The sequence below is a fragment of the Copadichromis virginalis genome, linkage group LG6 (genome assembly GCF_057382275.1).
Source record: "Copadichromis virginalis isolate Kocher_CV1m ecotype Utaka linkage group LG6, C_Virginalis_male_GT1.1, whole genome shotgun sequence".
NCBI lineage: Eukaryota > Metazoa > Chordata > Actinopteri > Cichliformes > Cichlidae > Copadichromis > Copadichromis virginalis.
The window spans coordinates 21,196,565-21,202,627 of record NC_140623.1 but is presented as its reverse complement, the minus strand read 5'-3'; the positions used below and the strand labels follow the sequence as shown (position 1 = coordinate 21,202,627).

At 38.7% G+C, this 6,063-nt stretch overlaps 1 long non-coding RNA gene across 2 annotated transcripts; it reads right to left on the bottom strand.

The window, feature by feature from the left end:
- Positions 1 to 157: 157 nt before the first annotated feature.
- On the bottom strand, positions 158 to 2,999 carry LOC146707699 (uncharacterized). Of its 2 annotated transcripts, XR_014920871.1 has the most exons (4): positions 2,877 to 2,999; positions 2,052 to 2,151; positions 912 to 956; positions 158 to 353 (listed from the first exon to the last, which is right to left on the bottom strand). It is a non-coding gene; the product is annotated as an uncharacterized LOC146707699 (long non-coding RNA). The 2 variants fall into 2 exon arrangements; XR_014920870.1 differs by having other exon boundaries at positions 158 to 956; positions 2,877 to 2,998.
- Positions 3,000 to 6,063: the final 3,064 nt, after the last annotated feature.

Here is a 6,063-nt window from a genome sequence, read left to right as displayed (position 1 = left end):
CACTAGAGGGTGCTGCCATAAAACTACAATAAATGAATTGACCTTTTGACCTGCTCACACTCTTTTATGCAAAACCCTGCTGATGACACACACACACACACACACACACACACAGATTCTAGGTCTGACCAACCGTGGGCAAAAAGATGACAGTCAATAAAATTCTAAAATTTTATTTATAAACACAATGAATAGTAGTTAAAAGTCCAGTGTCCCATTTAGGTACAAAGTAAAAACACACAGTCCAAGGCCAGAGCCAGCTATGCCACAAAGCCAGTTGCACTCCACACGTTGTTCACTTCAACAGGGGTAGCAATTGTCCTCTGAGACCCACCACCCTGTAAGTAGAAAGCCTGCACAGAGCGACAAAATAAGACAATTCACTATATAATTCACAGCCCATCCATCCCAAACATATCAGATCATTAGAGGTTTTGTCACATTACATACCTGCACTGAGAGACAAAATAACACAGCAGTGTTTGTAATGTGGGCTATAAGTAGACTAGCATATCAGTGCAATCAATTACACCTGCCTCCAATTAGTCCAGCCCTTTTACAGTCATTGACTGGGTGAGAAAACATGAGCAAATCAACCCAAGAGACAAGCAGGAAGACTCTCTGAAGGCTCCTGTGGCTGCACAGGCAGTCTTACAATTACGAGGTTGGAGAGTTGTTGTTTCAAAATGTTCACACTGATTTCACATGCTCATTAACTCACAACCAGCTGACCATATATATTTCTGCTGCTGAGCTGCTTTTTGATGGAGATTTTCTGAATTTATTTTGCTACCATAAGAGCAGACTCCATGCTGAAAGCATGTGCACTGTCACTTGCAATGAGTGGCACTAATGACGCTAAATTTAATTACAGGTCATGGACAGCCTTCATAAATGCTCATATTACTCACCCACACTGAATTCCAGCACAGGTTCATCTGGGTCCTGACTATTTCCTGCAAAGTAACACAAACGTCATCAGAACATTAAGTCAGAGAAACAACATTTGGAGCTTTTGTACATGATAAATTATACTGCAGTAGTAAAACAAAGTCAAGCAGCAGTACATTTATTAAAATCACCTTCAGCTGTAATATTTAAACTGATTTAGTGTCAATTTAGATTATGTTTAGATTAAAATGAAACTAGTACCCTTGTAATGTCTTTTTAAATTAGAGGTAAATATTTGTATATTTTTTACATAATATAATTATATTTACTGGATTTTCTCTCTATTGTAGTTTAGTATTATAGTTATTACTTGTTTTTTATTGACTTGTCTTGTTTTTACAATGATTTGCTCTGAATGCAGCCTTTAAAGAAAAGACTATCTGTTCAGTAACTATCCATCAGACTGGGTCCATGTTACCAGCCAAATGGGTAATAATTAAAGTAAGTTTTGAATTACGTATATTTGGGTGTTTAGGTGACACTTTTGCAAAAAAATATATATATAATTAGGTTTAAAAGAACTAAACATGTATGTATTTAAAAACAATAAGTGTGTTAGAATTACTACAGCAACAGCTTGTAGCTCACTGTACTATTTTTGAGCACAACTTTGGTGCTTTTGCCTCATTTTTAAATCAGTGATCCCAGTAGCACAGTCTAAGCAGAGACCTCAGTGCTTGGCAAACAATCAATAGAATCAATATAATTATTAAAAAGAAACAAAATAAATGCCAACCATATAAAAAAAACATAAACTTAAGGAAAAAACTAAACTTGATTTTGTGTCTTTAGGCTATTGTTAACAGCAAGCATGAGGTTAGTGCATATGTATTATTATTGGAAAGATTACTGCAAAGAAAAAAAGGTTGAACCAGGAGGGGGCGATATTGCTCTTCTTACCATGAGTTACATGCAGGCTATTACTTACCATGTCACTCACATTTATTTCACAAAACAGCTGAACCCACTTAATTCGATTTAATTGTATTTATGCAGAGCTGAATCACAACAACAGTCTCCTCGAGGTGGTATAGATTGTAAGGTAGAAAGCCTACAATTAAAAAGAAAAAACCTCAATACAGTGGGAAGGAACAACTCACTTTTAACAGGAAGCACCCTCTGGCAGAACCACGGTCAGGGAGGGGCAGCCCGCTGCGACCCTTTGGGGATGAGGAGACGAAAAAGGGGACAAAAGACACACTGTGGACGAGAGCCAGAGATGAACAAGAACTAATTATTGAATGCAGAGAGGTGTATAAACACATGGTGGGAATCCCCCAGCAGGGTAGTCCCAGGGTAACTAAGGGAGGATTCATGGTCACCTGATTCAGCCCTAGCTATATGCGTTGGCAAAAAGGTAACTTTGAAACTTAATCTTAAAAGTAGAGATAGTGTCCGTCTCCTGCATTCAAACTGGGAGCTGGTTCCACAGAAGGATGATCCCCTTCTACTTCTACTTCTAAATATCCTAAAAACCACAAGGAAGCCCACAGTCTGAGAGCAAACTATCAAACTACGAGGTCTTTAAAATAAGATGATTATTCAAGACCTCATGTGTGATGGGAAGGATTCTGAATTTGATGCTGGACCCACAAATCATAAAAGAGAAACACTAACTCACACACACCAGAAAGTGCCAAGAATTATAATTATATGTAATTTAGTTTTGCGTTCCTTTATAATGCTTTCAACTATACAAATAAGACACTTCATGGGGGCGCCTGAGCCTTGTAGACAAAACAAATACTGAACAAACCTCATGCGCCCTGTTGTTGACAAAACGATAAAAATGAATGTGTACTTCTGTCTTATTTAGGTCATTTTTGTAGTTTTTGTAGACAGACTACTGTAATTTCTCAATAAAATGTCGCTTATTATCGCTCACTCTCAAGAACAAAAACGTGAGTAATTTCCCAGTAGCTCACCATATTTGGGATCTTCTAACATCCACACTTCATGTTTAAACGGTGGTGCGGAGGCGGTGTACCGTCGCAGGCCGGATGTAGCATTCAGCGCGGTGTGCCTTTTTTTCAGTTGCTAAGCAACAGATTTGTCCCGCCCCTTTCGTTATGACGAGCCGGGCCAGTCCTTTGACTGGTGACGTTACAAAGAAACGTCAGGTGACGTTACAAAGAAACCTTAAACCGACCTTATATATAGACCTGGCTGTTCAGTTGAAACGCATTCACACAGCGGGACAGCAGCGCTTTAAACGTTCAAACACGGAGTTTAACACAAAACAACATTTTAGACATAAAAAACAAAAAAGTGAAATGGCAAGCTCGAACTGTAACACAATGACAAATGATGAAACAGTTCAGACCAATGGGGATAATTCTACAGTACATGCTTTGGTATCCCTCTTGGATAACTTGGTCAGTAGTTTTTCGAACAAGCAGTTGTTAGAGCTTACCTCAGGCTATCCGGATTGCGTCACCGCTAAGCGGCTTGTAGGTTTTGTAGAGGACGTAATGGACCTGTGTGAACAGTCACTAGCAGTATCACCGCTGAGGTCTTCCCAGAACTCCCCTGTACATGAAAACTGTTCTGTCCACACCACTACTGGCAAAACGGTTTTGTCACGTGTGAAATTTTTGGACGATTCTGCTGAGCAGGAGTTTGATACAGCACAGAATATAGATGCTAACAGCCAAGAAACAGCTAACACAGAAGAAAGCTGTCAAAATGCTGACCAACACAGTGCTGCAAAACCCAAAACGGTTTTGTCACGTGTGAAATTTTTGGACGATTCTGCTGAGCAGGAGTTTGATACAGCACAGAGTATAGATGCTAACAGCCAAGAAACAGCTAACACAGAAGAAAGCTGTCAAAATGCTGACCGACACAGTGCTGCAAAACCAGAAAACAATCCAATTCCAGATCCCCAGCAGCAGAAATCCTGTGTTGAACATGAAGCCAGCATCCCACCGTTAACAAACGTAAGTCAAACGGAGTCATATAAAAAGATACAGCATCACAGATCTTCTGTAGACTGTGAGCCACCTGAAAAAACAGACTTTGAAAGATGGTTAGAGACATTAATTCAGGCTGTGCTTTCAAAGCTTGGTAAACTTTTAAAGTGCCCTCATTCTCACCAAAAACGTTTGTTGGATCTACTCTTGGACAAATTCAAGGGGATGGATTTGCATTTAGACCGAAAAGTGCAGAATTATTTTGACTGCATTGCTAATGCGATTTTCACTGATATTTGTGACAAATTACATAAATTGTCACTAATATCATTGGAAATGGGGAGGAGTGGGGAGGAGGATTCAATGAATTTAATGGAACAACCAATATTTAATATCATAACTACTTCAGTATTCCAAGAACACCTGTTGGCAGTAACAGTTACTGATAGACTGGAATCATATGAAAAGAAAGAAAGATGCAGATTTTCAGTGGAAATCTTTGTGGAAGGACTGATTTCCCAGGTTTCAAAAAAATCAGGCACAGTCTTGAGCATTGAAAGTGCTGAAGCTATCTCCAACCGGCTTACCATGAAAATCTGGACTGAAATCAGGGCCAGATACGACAAAATCCCACCAGAGAAGTTCAAGAAACTCAGCGAGAGGGTTTTCAAATCCCTCTGTAAAAGATGGAAGCATGCATCTTTGGTGACATTCTGGCAATTAAACTTCCAAAATCTTGATGAAGATATTGTTAAAACTTTCAAAAGAAAGATATTCACAGAACCAAGTTGCATATCTAAGTGCTTCTCATCGGTGCGGGCATTTTTTGGGAGGTGTAAGGGAAGAAACAAAGTTTCCACTTTATAGTGACATCGTGATATCAACAGCAAAATATTTTCTAAAACTCACTGGACACTTTAAATGAGCTAGTTTTACATTTAGATCAGATCAAGTCATTTTTGAAATCCCCAGGAATGGTCGCGGCAGATGGCCACCCCGCCCTGAGCCTGGTTCTGTCGAAGGTTTCTTCCTCTTAAAAGGGAGTTTTTCCTTCCCACTGTCGCCTCGTGCTTGCTCAGAGGGGTTTGTTCTTTTGGGGTTTTCTTTTTAATACTGTAAGTTGTTACCTTACAGTGTGAAGCACCTTGAAAACACCATTGTTTCCTTTGGTGCTATACAGATTGAAGTGACTTGCACTGATAACATAACTAAGCTGGGACTTTAATTTAACATCAATAAAATTATAAAAATATTACATCTTGATTTCTGCTTGTTTTCATTGTCTGTGACTTAATGAATACAAATGTGTAATTTAACAGATTCTTTCTTTATGTTAGTCTGACCGGTGATTCCACGTTGGCCTTAGGTGTTGGCGCGGATACGCTGCAGCCCCTGAGCCATTAATGGCCCAGCACACTACAGTAAAAACAAAACAACAGCCATCTGTCCAACTAGGAAAGGAAAATAATAAACTGCCTCCTTGGAGGCAACCTGACCGACTGCAATCACTCTCAGGCAGATTGATGAAGATCTGCAAATAACTGTTGTCTAATTTATAAACGCAGACAGATTGCCAACACGTCTGTTCACAATAGAGGACTGTACTTACATGGTTGCAAACTGGTTGTTATCTTGCTTATATGAAAACATTGCTTTGGAGCAATGAAACTCAAACACATTCATTTTTAAAATGCCTCAAAATGAAATTTTGAAATATTTGGCTTTATGCTTTGAAAGTGCCGTTGTGAGTGGGAGTGTGAAATCCTTACTTGATGTGTTCCCTTTGCCTTTACTGTTTTCAGTTTTATTTGTCATATGCAAGTTAGCACAGGGTCAACATTGCAATGAAATGTGTTTGACGAGCAGCAGTCACTCAGCAGCATGGTACAGTAGAAGAAAATATAATAAAATATAATAAAATAAAATAAAAAATAGAAAAATAGTAAAGAGCAAAATATTAGAAAGACGTGGTAAAAGAGAAAAGATGACTAAAAATATATATATATATATATGTATCTATAAATATATGTACACTAGTGATTAAATAAGAAAATCTTGAAAAGAAATATGACGGGAGGTCAGATGGGATATTGCACAGGAATGAGCAGCAGAAAATTACAGTATTACTCAGACTTTTAATAGTCATATTGTCAGTTTTGGCCGACGGTCATGGGTCACTTCCACTAAAATAGCACGAGAC